The sequence below is a fragment of the Chrysemys picta genome, chromosome 3, assembly GCF_011386835.1.
Source record: "Chrysemys picta bellii isolate R12L10 chromosome 3, ASM1138683v2, whole genome shotgun sequence".
NCBI lineage: Eukaryota > Metazoa > Chordata > Testudines > Emydidae > Chrysemys > Chrysemys picta.
Genome location: NC_088793.1, coordinates 12,689,661 through 12,707,258, shown reverse-complemented (window position 1 = coordinate 12,707,258; position 17,598 = coordinate 12,689,661). Strand labels below are relative to the sequence as shown.

Genomic DNA, 17,598 nt, shown 5'->3' with positions numbered 1-17,598 from the left:
GAAGAAAAAAAGATAAAGGAGGAAGCCATTTCCCATTTTAACAAGAGTGTGTGGTCAGCTTAGCAGGCAACTGTTCCTGCTTCTTAGTTTAACTCTTCCATGAAAATCAGAAGCAGCCTCTCTAATTTGACGTGTTTTAACGGTTTAGGTCTAAATTATGCCAAGGATTCTGGCCTATTCATAGTTGTGTATGACATTATTATTAGTAGTAAATTCCACGTTTTCCTACTAATAATGACAACTAACAAGGGTCTGTCTTACACAAGTTACACTTTGAAAATACCTGGTAAATACCTAGAGACTGGTTCAAAGCCCATTGAAGTCACTGGACAATCTCCCTTTGACTGGATTAAATTCTCTAGAGAAATTCAAGCACATTATATTTATCACGTATGGCTCAGCAAATAAGTATATCATTCGATCAAAAAAATAAAGAAAGTCAGGCATGCCTGGCAAGGCTAGTTCTCTCCAAACCAATAGGGGAAAAGATCTCAGGAGAAGACTGTATTCCAATAGACACATCTCTTCTGCCTAGGTAATCAGCAGACAGCCCTGCTTTGTCAAAAGTGATCAATTTTGGCCATGTAACCCTTCTTCCGGGTAATTTAGGCAGCAACAAATTCCAGGTTCAATACCAAGGGCTTCTTCTTAACAATACAAAAGAGAATCAGCTTCCAACCAAACCCACCAATCTAAGAAAAATAAGCACTAGCCCTGGGTGCCACTAAGAGGCAATACTTCCCCTCTCGCAAGAACTGAGTGTCTAGAACAAAAGACAACTTTTCCTAATGAAGAAAATACCACATTAATTTTGAAACACACTGCAACAAGGATTTGAAAGTACACAACTAATAAGTAAGACACTCACCCTACAGTATCTTGAGCAGTGTCCCTTTTCTCAGTTTCCCATCTTGTGATGGGAAACCCCAAGGAACAAATGTCTCTTTAACATACCAATCCCTTTTCCCTTCCACTGCCTCCTATTCATAGTTTGTTGTCTGAGATCAGCAATGTCCCCAGAATCCAGCTGTTTGTTTGGGTGGGTTTCCCTGCCGCCCCTGAAGAGAAATGGCGGTTGAGTGATGCCTCCACCTCTGCTCATCAGTGTCTCTGCAGTCTCCATTACTGCCACTTCTCTCCACGGCATTATATTCTGAGGTGTCACCACTTAGCTCAAGTCTCTGTGTTTTCACTAGCTAGCAGAGAACCTCTCTGCAGCTGTCTTTTCTGCGCTGCTTTTAAACAAAATGCTATCTCCTTATCACTTTGAACACCCAGTCCCCTTAAATGAGCTTCTCAGTAAATTCAGATCTAGTGATTACCGAAGAAGAACCATTACACTCAAAAAAAAGGCTACTCACCTCTGTCTTTAAACACAGAGGACAAAATCAAATCCCTGCTAAGTCTCTTTAAACTAGCCCACATTCCCTAGAAAGGAACATCTGTCCCCAAAACTTACTTGGATTTGGCATCACTACCCACTACTTAGCAAGTGATGTTCAAGTTAGGGAAAACCCCTTAGTTTGGGCTTCTTAAGTACAGTTCTGCTTCCCTTTACATAAACACTAAGGATAAAAACATTTCATAAACTTTCCATTCAACACTAAAGTTAATTTTAACCCCAAACAGTCAAAACCGATCAGTTTGGCAATACAGATCTGTGTGCTGACCCCTAGACAAAGTCATGTATTTATGCAAATACAGTCTGTTCCTGAGAAGAAAGAAGTTTTTTTTAAAAGTATTTCAGGACCAAAAGAGATTCTAACACTGGTATGGGCCCATTACTCCATTGAGATGGTAAAATAATAATAATAATACAGAAAGGGCAGACGTGTTCAATAAATATTGCTGCTCAGTATCTCGAAAGAAGCACAATGTTGTACATATATCACCTGTAAGAGTGTCCTGGACTGAAGCCCCATAGAACAGCTGTGATAACCGCTGTCTTGATGACCAAATAAAAGCAGAGACCTCCAGAGTGACATGCAGGAGTCTCCATAGAATGAGGTATGAAGTTGGCTCCTGGGGAGAGGGATGTAAGAGAGAGACATGCTCTGTGGGTCAGCATAAGGGGGATGTTAATAAAAGAGCTGGTCAAAGTTTCTAGACTTGGAGGGGGGCTCTCAATAGCCAGATGATAAGAGCCCAACTTGCTGTCTCTCTCAGCCAGATATTTTCGCTTCAGTGACTGACACTCTGACCAAAACAGCCTGGTTTTTACATACTCTGAAGGTCTGGTTTCTACTTGGTAAAACTGAAGGGCCCTCAAACAGAAGGTGACCCATGGTTCTAGTGAAATGTCCAACTTCAATTTGAACGTTGGAATAGTTGCAACTTTGTCTCTGGGAAATTCCATCATCTTTGTGCAAAACATCTTGAGCCATTCCAGTTTGCATAGGCCACATTAGGCCACAGTGGTTTGTGCAAAACATCTTGGGACATATAATGAACATTTATTGGTTTAACTCTGGTCAGCAACTTACTTCTGGAGGACACTTCTCAATCGCCTCCCTGTCTTCTGTTCCTTAGTCAACATGGTATGTGTTCGCCCCACCTGTTCTTAAATATCTCTAATGACAGGGATCCCACAACCTCTTTTGGAAGCCTATTCCAGAGTTTAATTTAGTTAGAGAGTTTTCCTAATATCTAACCTAAATCCCCCTTTCTGAAAATTAAGCCTATTAGTTCTTGTCCTGCCTTCAGTGGACCTAGAAAACAGTTGATCACCATCCTCTTTATCACAGCCCTTTACATATTTGAAGACTGTTATTAGGTTCCTCCCACTCCAAAAGACTAAACATGTCCAGGTATCTTCACATCTCCTCCCAGGTCAGGTTTTCTAAATGTTTGATCCTTTTTTGATGCTCTCCTGTGGACTCTCTCCAATTTGGCCACATCCTTCTTTAAGTGTGGCACCCAGAATTGGACACAGCACTCCAGTTGGGGCCTCGCTAGTGCTGGGCAAAGCAGGACAATTACCTCCCATGTCTTACGTATGATCATTGTGTTCATACACCGCAGAGCTATATTAACCTTTTTTACAACTGCATCACACTGTTGATTCATATTTAATTTGTAATCCACTATATCCTCTAGATCCTTTTCAGCAGTTCAACCACCTAGCCAGTTATTTGCCATTTTACAGTTGTGCATTTCATTTTGCTTTCCTAAGTGAAGTACTTTATTGAATTCCATTATATTTTATTAAGAGCAATTCTTCATTTTAGCGAGGTCCCTTTATATTCTTATCCCATCCTCCAAAGTGCTTGCAGCCCCTCTCAGCTTGGTGTCATGTGCAAATTATAGAAGCACAGAGACATTTTACTGCTAGAACTAAGTTGCTCTAATTACCATAAAGTAAAGCAGTGTAGACCTATAGTGGGGCTACAGTTCTACTGCGGAAAAGGTGCGTATTAGAGATGGTCAGAAATTTTCTGAGGGAACTTTTTTGGAAACACCATTACTAGGGATGCAAAGTACCTTGTGATCTGGAGAAATCCAAACAGGAGACTTTGATCACCCAAATTTTCCCACTTATAATAAAATCTAGTTGTTGTGAAAACAAACACTAACAAGTGCATATTTGTCATGGTGGAAGGGGTGGGGGACCTGCTATTGTCCTTCTGATTGGAAATCCATTTTTTTAAATGAAAGGAGTTTAAAAAATAAAAACATTAATCCCTATTGAATGTTAAATCCACACATGAGTGATTGGGCCACCATGGTCAATGCAACGGTTTGTGTTTCTACACGCTCACATGGACAGATCAGTATTTATTTTATACCACTGTTACTAATCCATTTTGTTTGTTGTTTTTAAGAGAAGCGGGTTTTCTCACAGATTGATTTATAACCCCTATTTCATTGCTCCATGGTACTATTTTCATGGCATACAAATAGAAAAGAGATAAAACAAAATTCTCTTGCTGGAAGGTTGCAATGTAACGCTACTTCTTAGAATTCAGAATAATAACACAAACGAACTCCAAAACAGATAGAGACAAAGCAGGCTGCTCCTTAAAACAAAGAAGCTCAACTCACTCCACCTTACTTTAGGCTTTTTCTCTGAAGACTGACTGCCAACAACACAGCTGGCACAGTTCCCTCAGAGCCCCATAGCCTGCAAGAGGGATCAGGATACCCCTTCCAGACTTGAAGTGTTAGTTTGTATTTTAACACAGTTTTCCATGTACCACACATGGCAGCCAGATTTCCAGTCTTCTTATTATAATGCAGAACTAAAGGAAAACACCAAGGGGTGTCTGCGCTGGGCCCTCTGCACTGTATGCCCCTCTTACTGCTCATTGCTTCGCTGTCAGCACCTCACCTACACAGCCCTCCCCCTTCTCTTCCACACTGGTATCTATACAGCTCTGAGGGCACCACTCTCCCGAGAGTGGCTACATCCTAGCTCTGCCCTTTTCCACCCCCTCAACACCTGGGACTTATTCCCTCCAAAAAAAGCCTTTATGTAACCCCACCTGGGAACACTACAGCACCCAGATCTCCATTCCAATGCCAGACACTCTACAACAGGTTCTCCTATTGTAGGGGAAATAAGGGGGTTTCCATGTTTTCAGAGGACATCCCCTCCCTCCTAGTAAACCCACCAAGACCATCCCCTTCAGCACCTCCTATCCCCCCTCTCTCTTCTATGCCTGGGCACGAAATGGCAAAGACCTAGTCCTTATGCAAACAGCTTCCATCACTGTCTGATCTCCCAATTCTAATGCCTGGCTCCTATTTCCCTCTTCAGAAAGATCCCCACACACCCCCACACACCCCCACACACTTCAAAGCCCCGGCTCTCCAATATATTCCCCAAACAAGGGCTCAGGTCAGTTTGGTGCCCCCCAAATCCCTTCTGTGTGCCTCTGAGTACCCCCAGTCCCATCCCACAAGTCCCCGTTACCCAGAACCCCCCATGTAACTCTAGCCCCTCTAATTTCCACACCATGTGCCTCTCATTCCCCTGATCCCACCACATGTCCCTTTCCTCTTCATCACACCCCCTCCTTCTTCTCCTTCAACCCACCCTATGTTCCTCTAACTCCCAATCCCCAAACCCCAAATCTCCCCTGCCTCACACTTCAGGTGTATTTTCAGAGGGGCCCTAATGGCCTCTCCCTCCTTTCTGTCTGCAGGCTACTTGGCTGCCCCCATCTCCTCTCTTCAGCGGGCTGCCAATGGAGGCCTCCGCCCTCCCAATCCACAGAGAGACTGATGGATCTTCAGGGGGAGAGACAGGATCCTTCATGAAGACTAAGCTCTGCTGGAGCCAGCTCTACTGACTAGCTGGGATCTCCATCAACTATGGTCATGTTCAGATCCCGGCTTTGTCATGGCAAAGACTGTCAAAGTCATATTAAATGGACCTCTTGTGCCCTTGCTCTCTATGACACAGAAAGGCTACAGGAAAACCACACAGGCCCCACTGCATTCCACAGAACTTTGTTTATTACTAGGTACAAAAATACTAGGCCTGACTTCCCATGGAGACTTCTGCTCCAAAAATTTTGATGGCCATGAGTAGGAAACACGGAAGCCGACTGGAGGGATCCGAATATGTTAAAAGGATAATATTCAATTCTTATACACCACATGATGCCCCCACCCACATACATATATTCATGATTCACGGTATCCTCAATATTATGAAGGTTATTCTGTGATTTTTCAATGACTGGAGACATCTCTTTAATGGGATGGATGCATAAAAACAGGAAAAATTAAAAAAAAACCCACTAAGAATATTAATCAATACTGTATGAACAAGGTGCACAAGTAATACACACACACACACACATAGAGTTTGGTTCCAAGTTATTAGTAGTTTTCATAGTGTCATCTATATCCAGGGATGATCAAGAATCCTTTGCAGAACTTAGGGCTAAGTCGTTAAAACATGTCTAATTGCAGATGCTGCATCTGTGGCTCACAGAGGAGTTAGATTGAGTAACATCAACAGTTGCTAGCAGAGCTAACCACAAATTCTCACTCACTTGTGAAGTAATTTCACCTTTTATCAGTTTCTTCTATACTGTTTGCTTTATACCTAGAAGTCCATAGCAGATAGACAAGATCAAGCTAGGACTTGATGTGGCAGCATAATGTACATTTTAGAAACTATATAGAAAAATAAAATCTATTTAGAGGTGTTTACAATAGATCCCTGCAATTTGGGGAAGTTTCATTACCCAGGTATTCTGAGAGTACTGAGTACTGAGAGCATTTTGAAGAAAGTTGTGTATTTTAAAGGAGTTGGCTGAGAAGCTGGCTGGACCATTAATGTTGGTTTTCAATAAGTCTTGAACACTGGGGAAGTTGCAGAAGACTGGTAGACAGCTATTGTTGTGCCAGTACTTAAAACGGGTGAACAGGAAGCACTGGGTTATTATAGCCTTATCAGTCTGACATCAATCTCAAGAAGGATAATGGAATAGTTGATATAGACAGGATTAATACAGAATTGAAGGCAGGTAACAGAATTAATGCCAATCAGCATAGGTTTATGGAAAAGAATCCTGTCAAACTAACTTAATATATATTTTTATGAGACTACCAGTATGGGTCATGAAGATAATATTGTTGATACAATAGACTTAGTGTTCTGTAAGACATTTAACTTGGTACCACATGACATTTGGATTAAAATATATATATAAAACTAACATGGCATACATTAAATGGATTAAAAGCTGGCTAACTGATAGGTCTCAAAGTGTAATTGTAAACAAAGAATCATCATTGATGGGGTATATGTCTTGTGGGGTCTGGTAGGGACTGGTGAATTTTAAAGAGAAATATATCTATATATATATCTATATTTATATAGATAGATATATAGATAGATATATAGATATAGATAATAGCTCATCATACTGCAACATAAAGTCATTTCACTCACTAATAATACTGGTAACATTAATGGCACAGAAAAAGAAAACAGCTCTCCTCTCTGTACCCTTTACTGGTTATTCTCTACACTTCATCTGCTACTAAGAAGGATGGCTGTGTATGTTATGAGATCTCTTCAGAAATGCCAGTCGAAGGGTTCATCAGGCGAAATGGCCAAATAGCACTTATGAGATTTCAATGGGCTTCACTTTACAGGTTTTCACTTTCCATTGGTTTCACAACATACCAACAGAGTGTATCAGCTTTCTAATTACAAACAAATCATGTGGTATACTATATGAATAATCACTGATAAAGAGAATGAGAAGTGATTGGGCTACAGCTGCAGCCAGAGAAACTGAAGGAAATTTCCAAACTTCTGTAATGGAGTCAGTGCTCACTGGGAGGCCAAGTAGGATCAATGAGGTAGAACAACTGTACCCCTGATAACGGTTAGTTTTTCACCAAGTGAAGCAGAGGTGTGAGTATTAAGGGCTAGACGCTTAGGGTATGTCTACACTACGAGAGCTACAGCAACATAGCTGATTTCTAAGGCTGAAATTTGATCCCCTAATCCAAATGTGACCTCAGAGGGAATGTCTACACAGCAACTAGACACCCGTGGCTGGCCTCAGGGTGTGGGGCTGTTTCACTGCTGCGTAGATATCTGGACTGGGGCTACAGCCTGGGCTCTAGGACTCTGTGAGGTGGGACGGTCCCAAAGCTTGGGCTGCAGCCGGACCCAGAAGTCTACACAGCAATGAAACCACCACAGCCCCACGAGCCTGAGTCAGCTGCCATGGGACAGCCCCAGTTTTTCCTTTATTACGATGTAGACATGCTCATAGAGCATCTGCAATATTATTTTATTATTAAAAATTCTTAGCACTGGGGCAACTCTGCTCCCACCATATGATCAGGTAAAACACAGCACCCCTTGAACAGAGCTAAGGGCCTTTTGTTTGAAGTCTTTATGATAAGGGGACCAGCTGCCTGAATCATGAAACTTTATCCCTAAATACGTCAAAGCAGGGACTTGTTCTACAGGGTGGCCTCCTATCTTCCGCTCAATGTGCGGATGCTTCTTCCCAGAAATCGTGACTTGGTCTCATTATAAATGAGAACCAGGTCTTGGAAGTTAAAATAAGAGGAAAATAGAGATTACAGCCAGAAGATGCCTCATGGAGTTTGCAATAAAACAACCATATCATCAGCATATAGTAACAGCGAGATAAGTCTACCTTTAATGTTATTACTTTATAACATCCCTGTATCATTAATATATAAATTAATAGCAAGAGGTGCTAGAAGGCATCCCTGGTGTTCTCCCTAAGCCACTGGGAAAACATTCTCCATTGCCTTTACCCGACCCACAGCACTCTGGTGCAGAGCCTCCAAAATGTTCAGAAGTCTTAGATTGATACCCATCCTTCTTAATTTTGCTCAAAGATTGTCTAGATCAATAGAATCAAATACCACCTTTAAAACTCTAATAGTAGCATACAGTTCATACCCTTAACCACAGTATATTTATAAATCATAGAGGAAAAAATTAAGCCATTATCAATTGTGGCTCTATCTGTTTTTGTCTAACTTCTCTGTGTGAATGGCAAGAACATAGCAGGGAAATAATAGGTGTGAGGTGGCAGTCAGGGTGATGTGCCCGCTCCTTGTGTCCACTCTCGGCAGAGAAGCATCAAGGACCCCTTGATCTTTCTCTGTGGAGAACGTAGCAGGTGAGAAGACCAGCACCTTCCAACAACAGAGACAGTTGAAATAGAGGCACTGACTGGGAGATGAGAGGGACAGCTCACTGCCCTGTCACAGCTCCCTATTGCCCTATGGATGTCCTCCTCCCCATGGATTCTCATTCTTCATTCACTCACCTCAACTTTTCTATTTGGTGCTTCCAAACGGGAGGAAATGGTGGGAAAGAGGAAGAAGGGGAATAGGAGGGGGTCTGCGAAGGGGTCTGTGAAGCTTTGTGCGGTGGGTTGTATCTTGTACGCTCTGAACCCTGGTTAGAATGAATCCCCCAGGGAACTTGGAGGTGTCATACAGCTCTATAGAACCCTTAGAAATGTTCTTACATTTCCCTGGCTGCAGTTTAAGCCCAATCACTTCTTGTTCTCTATGTCCTGAAAGAATGAGACTAATCCTGAGAGGTGCTTGGCACCTGCAAATGCCACTGGCTTCCCGATGTTTGATACATTAACATTTTATGTCTCTACTTTAGATAGTTATCGTTAAGGCTGATGCTTTTTATGAGAGAAAAAAGAAAGGGAAACCTCTTGGTTTTCTACGATCACTAAATGTTAAATTCCTCATTTAGATACACAGCAAAAAATCCATGGATTCCTGGCATACAGTATTTATAATGTTATTCACTTTATTTCTCATAAATCTCTCTTAAAAAGGATTTTTAACCTCTTTGGAATGCGTTTTAATGCATGAAATTAGTAAATTTCCTTAAATACAAGTAAAATATTGATTAAATATTGTACAAAACAATATGCACATGCCCTACTATAAACGCTTCCAAGGTATAGTTGTGTTCTGAAATTCTTCTCTGCGAAAGGACCCTCATTTCAATTTAATAGGAGGCTTTCCATTTCTTCAGAGAGCTTTCGTTCAGGCAGTTGATATTTGCTAGTTGTAAATACTCATATTGTAACTTCCACAAATCAGGAACTTGACTACTGTGTTTCCCTGAAATTCTCCAGGAATGTTTATGACGCTGTATAAATTATAATTATGATGATAATTATAAATAGATTGCAGCACAAATTTAGTAAATGTGACATGCTTCAAAAAAAATTTCAACAGATCAGTATTTCACAATCCCCGGCGCCCATAAATAGAGACTCTCCATCTCCTTTCTATCTTGCAGTGTCTTCTCTCCAGCAACACTGAGTTCCCAGTCAAACTTCAGCCATGAAGATTCTGTACCTGTTCTTTGCTGTCTTTTTCCTGGTGCTGCAAAGCTCTCCAGGTAAGATCTTAATGAAATGAAGCGAGAATATAGAAGGACAATGGTGAGTCTGTATTAAGATTTCTAAAAATTGTGTATCATAATTTTTTCAGCTTTTTTTTCAAAAGAATTGCATGGTTTTCAGCAGATACTTCACATTTCACTAGAGAATAGTCCTGGGGTGAGAAAGGTGTCTTTAACGTTCCAGTCAGATTGGCTGAACTATGACCTATAATACTATCACCAACGTTCTACCTAGTGGAGTCCTACAGGGATTGGTTCTTGCCACGACACTAGTTAAACATTTTATAAAGGACCTGAAAAAAAAACATACACTCATCACCTATAAAGTTAGCAAGTGACAAAAATTAAGGGACAGGGCACTCATAGAAAGGGATATGGATCACTTGGTAAACTGGGAACAAGTTAACAATCATACAGCTAAATCTAAATCTAAGGGTAAACAGTAGATGATACAAAATTACTCAAAGATAGTGAAGTCCAAAGCACAATGCTAAGAGTTACAATGGAATCTCATAAATCTGGGTGACTGGGTAACAAAATGTCGGACGAAACTCAATGTTGATAAATGCAAAGTAATGCACTTTGGAAAACATAATCCCAACTATACGTCTAAAAAGATTGGGTCTAAATTAGCTGTTACCACTCAGAAAAGAGATCTTGGAATCATTGTGGAGAGTTCCCTGAAAACATCTGTTCAACGCACAGCGGCACTAAAAGAAAATACTAAAAGAATGTTACGGACCATTAGGAAAGGGATAGATAATAAGACCGAAAATATCATGATGCCTCTTTATAAATCCATGGTAATTAAATGTTGTGTGCAGATGCTGAATGTTGTGTGCAGATGTGGTTACCCCAACTCAAAAAAGATATATTAGTATTGGAAAAGTTACAGAGAATGGCAACTAAAACGTTTAGGGGTATGGAACAGCTTCCGTATGAGGAGAGATTAAAAAGACTGGACATTTTCAGCTTGTGTCCTCTTCCTCTGGCCTAACCCAATGAAAATGCCATTTGTTCTAGGGGATTCAAGGGTTTGGGAACCTTCACTTGAGATAACAGGCTCGGTGCATATCCTTTTCCTCAGATGAAATGACAGACTTTCTATGAACTTGTATTGCCCAGGAGGATACTGATCAGTACAAGATGCACATTTCTGGGGGACGAGGCTGGCACTGGGAATTGGCTGGTGTCGCTCTGCAGGATAATTCAGGAGTGTCTTGCTGGAAATTTTCCTCTAATTCAGCTGGGAGTGACTTTACATGCTAGGGGCTGTACATGAGCAGGGCCAGAAGTGGTTGCTTTCACAGCGGAGCAGTGTAGGAGGCACTGCAGGTTGGAGACCTGAGGGAATACGGCTGTTCACTGGTCCAGATTGTACCCTGGGGAATGTCACCGTGGATACTTTAAGGAAAGCAGAGCTAAAATCTAGTTTAAAATAGTCTAATATTAATATCCTAAAGGACATTTGGGCCACATGATCATAAGGACCAGCCTGTCTGGAATGTTTAAGACTGGCAATTGGTCATTGAGTCAGTATTGCCAAGTGCTGAGTCTTCACAATATTGTCTGTGCCGAGTCTCACTGACAATCAGGCGTTCTGATTGGAGGGACTTGTTTAAACCCTTCTCTTTCCAAAAGTACCAGCCACCCAACCCAGTGCTGAGCTGGTTTAACCCTGCTCAGCCAATCAGCATTTAGATACTGCCTAGTACATCAGTGTTTGGAATCAGAAAGAGTCAAAACCACGGCAGCAAAACCACTGCCCCACTCTTAGAAGTTGGTGATGCAGACAGCTGCTGCTTTCCATCCTGTACAGGGGTGGGGCTGGGAAGGACTCCCATGCTCAGTGCTACGGTTCGGAAGCCTGCAGCCAGGAAGCCGGCAGATCTCCTGAATTAACTCACTCTGCTCATTTCTTAGGAGCAGCCTTTGACTGGGCACGGGCACAGGAAGATAATTGGGTTGACTTGGCCTTGTCTCAGTGAATTGGAAATTCAGCTAATGGGAAATGCCCGTCATGCTGCAATCACAGCCCTTGTTTACATTTATATGTGAATGAAAATGAAGACACTTTTTCTTTGTGCAGGATACACCCGCTTCAACAAAGATTCCATTGCTTGTTTTTATGCTCGGGGCTTCTGCCAGCATACATGTCCCCCCAATTTCAGACGAATAAGAAGTTGCGGTTTTGGGCTGAATTGCTGTAGGAAATGGGTAAGTTCAGGATGCCACAAGGGAGACATTACTGTGTAAACAGAATATTTGTGTCTCTAATTTCTATAGCTGCTGTTTAATGACCTTGGAGGCTCAGAGCACATGGCCCAACCCTGACATGGGACAAAGGAAACTTCTGTGCTGCCTGATTCTGGACTATCTGGGGTTTCCATGTTAGAGTGAGAGTAATCGTATAGCTGCTTTACTCAGGCTGCCTATGGTCTGTTCACAACCCAGAGCAGCCCAGAGTCTCCACAGTGCTCAGTGCTTCATGTGAGCCATGTATTGCAGTTACTCTCCACCACCCATTTTGAAGCCCCTCTGGCTTGCCAACATGGCATCATACAGACAATGTCTCTGGCCAGTCTGGCATCCATTTACATCATTGTTTCATTTAGGAATATGGAAAACAACGGGGAAGGACTAAAATATATTTCCCAGGAGAGAGTATGGGGCATGTGTCTCCTTTGTATCATTGTGCAGCACTTGTGAGATCAAAATGGCTGCTCTTTACAACAGTAATGCTTAATTTACCAAAAAGAAACATGTACAAGTATTGAGCTATGTTGAAGGGTGTGTGTTTCGTATCCCAGTATAAAATGATCAAATCTGTCACAGAAAAATTAGAATAATCAGCAACACGGCTTCTGATTGACATTTATACTTTTAAGCCTTTCAAAAATGTTATGTCAATCTTCCAGTCACTGACAGAAGGATCCTAATTTCAATAACTACCCGAGGACACATTGAAGCATGGAATTTTCTTGGTAGCATTCAGCATAATGAAAGCTACCAGTCTCATTCCATTATAATTCCTTCTTCTTACATACTTGTCCTTTTCTGGAAAGGTCTCATTTGTGGATATCATTTTTCAATTTGAAAGGCCTCCTCTCCTCAGACTGAGAGTAGTTGGTAGGACCTATTGTGAGTCTCTCTGGCAAGAAAGAGAACAGGGAGGCTGAATTGACAAAAAGAAATGGCTCAAAAATGAAGCCTGTAAAAGCAAACTGAAATAAGCTTACAGACGAGCTGAGCAGAGGAGAATTTGGGAGCCCTACATGGAATCAGCCAAGGGGAAGAAATGGTCACTCAGCCCCCGAGGAAGCATCTCTAGCCCAGAGGGTTTTGTGTTTTTATTTTTATTGTTATTTTGCCCCAGGTGGGGAAGAGTTATTTTGCCCCAGGTCGGGGAGATTTTGGTTCAGTGTGGGCGGTGGGGGAGGGGAGGGAGGGGCGCTAAACCACCAAACCAACAGGAGAAACGGAGACACTGGCCAAGTCTGATGATGAGAAGGTAAGCTGCACCCACACAGTATGGATATAATCATGATTTTCCCATAGAAAAAAAGTTATTTTTAAATCATTCCATTCAAAAATGGAAGAACAATTAAACTCAAGTTGTGACCTGGACCTCACTGCACAGTCCATCCAGAATGACACAGTGTGAAAAACTGGAAATGAACACAATGATGAACATTTGAGGATTTCAGACAACCAGGTGCTTTGCAGCATTCTTGGACCTGTGTTAAAGAACATCTGGGTCCAGATGCTGCAAACATGAGGAGCCGTGTTGAGGATAAAATTGCTCCTGTGGGTTTTTGTGGGAAAGAGGCACTTTTGAGCACACGTGTGAAGGCTGTCATGCCTTCTGGGAACAGTACTCTGTGGTTTGAACCAGAACTCTCCAGAGCTAAAGTCTCAATTGCCTTCAGGTTGAACAAAAGCTCCAGGCTCTAGATGGAGCCTGTAACCGACTCACAGCCTCCACCGAGGGTAATTCATAACACACACTGACCAGTGGGTCACGCATGTATATTATCAGATATGCTCACTCTGCAATACAATTCAAGAAGCACTAGTGCCTTTAAGGATTGATGCTACTTTCAGTCTTTATGGTAGCTCACTACATACTCGATGCCTTTGCATTTCTCCTTTTAGAGCAATTACAAACCTTTGTGACTTCAGTGCTAGCATTGCTCAGAATTTCTTTTTACTGGTTTAAACATGTTTCCTACAGTTACGTTAACTTGGTCTCATTGCTTGTCTGTAGCCAATTCTATGTGTTTTCTTATTGTTAGCTGCTGGATCTCCCCTTAGTCTTGTACAAGGTGCCCAGCATGCTCAAATTAATATCACAGCAGGGACAGGACTGAGAGAGGAAGTTGGGAGGGGTGAGAGGTTTTCCTACACCCAAACGGCTACAGTGGCACAGCAACACCGCTGCAGCTGAGCCAAAGCGCTTCAGTGAAGACGTTACCTGCACTGATGGGAGGGGTTCTCCCATCTGTGTAGGCGCTGCAGCTCCCCGAGAGGTGGTAGATGCGTCAATGGAGAATGCACCTATCAACCTAGCGCTGTCTTCACCAGGGGTTAGGTCGGTTTCATTGTGTCACTCAGGGGTGTGTATTTTCCATACTCCTGAGCTATATAGTTACACCAACCAAATTTCCTAGTGTAGACCAAGCCTAAATTACCATAGAGGCAGTTTTGAGGCAGGAGAAGTGAAGATAGGAGCTCTGTGAAAAGGTGGAAGTACCCATACCAACTGTAAGAGGCCAATCAGTTAAGATGAGCTATCAGCAGTAGGGAGAAAAAAACCCTTTGAAGTGATAATCGAATCCACCTTTTCATGTTCTCTGTATGTATAAATATCTTCTGTCTGTGTGTTCCATTCTATGCATCTGAAGAAGTGAGCTGTAGCCCAGGAAAGCTTATGCTGAAATAAATGTGTTAGTCTCTAAGGTGCCACAAGTACTCCTGTTCTTTTTGCGGATACAGACTAACACGGCTGCTACTCTGAAACCTGAATATGTACAGAGATTATCATCAAATAGGGAAGTACCATCTGAATAGGGTCAAGCTATTAGGATTACGTGAGCTGGAAGGCAGAATAGTCCAGGCATTCTTTAAGAATAATTTATTTATCCTCTAATTAAATATTTATTGTTTTAGTTTTAGCTATGAACAAAAGTGTGTTTGAAAGGAAAACTAAACATGGACGTGAGTCACATTATTCTACATCTTACATATTTTTGGTTTTATTTTTCTATATATCATAGAGATAGTCAATATTTTTAAAATTCACAATTTTGATTAATTCCCTCAATGGAATTTCAAATTTCAACTTTTTTTAAAAGTTTGATGAACATTTCAATGATATTGTACATCATATTTCTGGTTGTTTTTATACTTACCGGTAATTTGCCGATGTTCTTTTTTTAATCACCCAGAGACTTTATTCATTTATTTTTTTTGGTTGTCACTTAAACTGTGTAGAATGTTAATAGGAAGGAGTTTTGTAAGGAAATGAGAATGTGACTCCTTTACTGGAGAGTTAGGGGTAGAGGGAGGGGAGAGCCATGTTCAGAAGTCCAGCATATTTACTTCAGAAGTCAGCCAGTACACATGTTTAAATATAATAGATAGACTGAATCTGTTCTACAACCTTAAATAAGAGGAAGTTGGCTTTTAGCTCATACTGTAGAAGCTCATTCATTAAACTCCCGAGGCTCCAGGTTCAATCCCCACTGATGTCAAGCAAAGTCTGTTGGAGTTACAGCTGCACACACTATTAAATGATGGGGAAATTTCTGCTCTACCTTGAATTTGAAATGTAACGTTACATTGTCCTTGTTTTAATGGCTATAAACATAGAATGTGAGAGTTTCTTCCCCTTTTTGCAGTAAAGGGAGTGAGTGATGGCAGCAGAGATTGTCAATGCAGGATCTCTCGGAATCTGGCAGACGACGCTTTGCTTCTAAAATCCTTGGATGCTTTTCATCTGGGCTGGAAAGAATCTCGCAAGACGGAAAAAATCCACAAGGGAGCCCTTCTGTCCCCCCGGCAATAGCTTGTTCTTCTCCTTTTAATAAAAGTAGCTGCTGGTTGTGGTGTATTGCAAACATGCCTGTGAGTATTTTGATTCCACACAGGGCCTGTTTTGCTATTTCTTTTCCAAAAAAATCCCTTCCTTTTGTTATCTTAACTACATATAAATAAAAGAAATGTTCACTGCCATATGTAAAATCCACCCAGGGGTGTTCCTAGACCAGGGGACGTACATATTTATACGTTTCAGTGAGCTCACATGGATAAGTCGTGACCTTTTCCTTGGTCCTTTGACAAAGCCGTTTGGTTTGTGTTGTTGTCAGAGGAGTGGGGTTTAGTCCCAGTTTGGTTGCACGGTGTGTAACGCCCACATCAATGCTCCACGGCATGTCGACCCTCTCTCTGCTCCCCTCGCCTCCCAAACCTCCCCATCATGAGGTCCCTTCTCTTGTGCCTGAGTGTCCAGACCTTGCCCTGTGCAGCAGGCTTCCATGCAAGAGCCCAAAGGGCATTGCAAATCCCAAAGACCCAGGCTTATAGAAACCTGAGCAAATTTGCAAGTGAGGGTGTAACTGAGGCAACCACCTGGGGTCCTGCCATGGAGAGGGAGAAACAATGCTTTGCATATCTTTGCAGTAGCTAAATATTGTTACCCCGGGAACACCATTTAGGAAAGGCCTTCCCCCAACCCCGGCTAGTTTTGTACCAGATTTGTGTGAAGTGTGCAGCAGAAAGGAATATGCTGCCCTTCCTCTCCCCACCCTCTCTGCCCTTCTCCGCTGTTGTTTGCAGCCATGCTGCCCTGACCCCCACTATGGGGCCACCGCTGGCGTTGCTCCTCACCTGCTGATATGCTGCATAGAATGGGGTGGGGGCTGGTATCGGGATGTTCGCTTCTGCCTGCCCATTGCGGAAGTGGGTGGGCAGCGCACGCACCTCACCCCGGCCACTGATCCGCAGAGCTGCACCCACTGTGCCAACTAGGGACTGAGGGTATGGCTGAACCCTCAGTAGCAGCACCTCCTTGGACACAGCCCCTCCCTGCATCCTGAGTTACACCCTTCGACCCCTATATACCTTCTGCCTCCTCCTTGAGCAACACCCCTCCAGGAACAAAGCCCCTAGCAACCTCCTGCCTGGCCCCTGAAGTACACCCCCACCTGGAACCTGAGCTACCTCCATGTCTGCACACAGCCTCTAGTTACACCCTGCCTGCATCCTCAGCAGTTTTCAAACTTTTTGAGCTGACCTCCCCCCCGCTATATTTTTTGGTTGTGGGCCCACCACCTTATATACAAAATCTAGAGTTTTCAGGTGCCTAAGTAGCCCCAGGAATCACGATTAATATTCCGCACACCACAGTTTGTAATGGTGCCCCTGAAGTTACTTCAATCTTTTCTCCACAAACCAGCTCCTTCTCTCAGTGCCCTTTCCTCCTGCCCTGAGCCCACGTCTTCCTCACAGCCCTTATGGTGAATGTATCAGGGACCAGACCTAGAGGGACTTGTCTTTATTGGGAAAGGGCACTGTGTGAGAAAAGGGGTTAATGTATGACCAGGGAAGAGCACAGGACTAGGACATAGGAAACCTGGATTCTGTGCCTATCTCTAGCCTGTTGGATGACCCATAGGCCTGCCCCAAGAGGAGTTTGACCAATTAGG

At 42.5% G+C, this 17,598-nt stretch overlaps 1 long non-coding RNA gene across 1 annotated transcript; it reads left to right on the top strand.

Annotated features, from left to right (window-relative positions):
- Nucleotides 1–9,769: 9,769 nt before the first annotated feature.
- Nucleotides 9,770–16,047, top strand: LOC135982150 (uncharacterized). Its single transcript, XR_010599337.1, has 3 exons — nt 9,770–9,889; nt 11,982–12,109; nt 15,793–16,047. It is a non-coding gene; the product is annotated as an uncharacterized LOC135982150 (long non-coding RNA).
- Nucleotides 16,048–17,598: the final 1,551 nt, after the last annotated feature.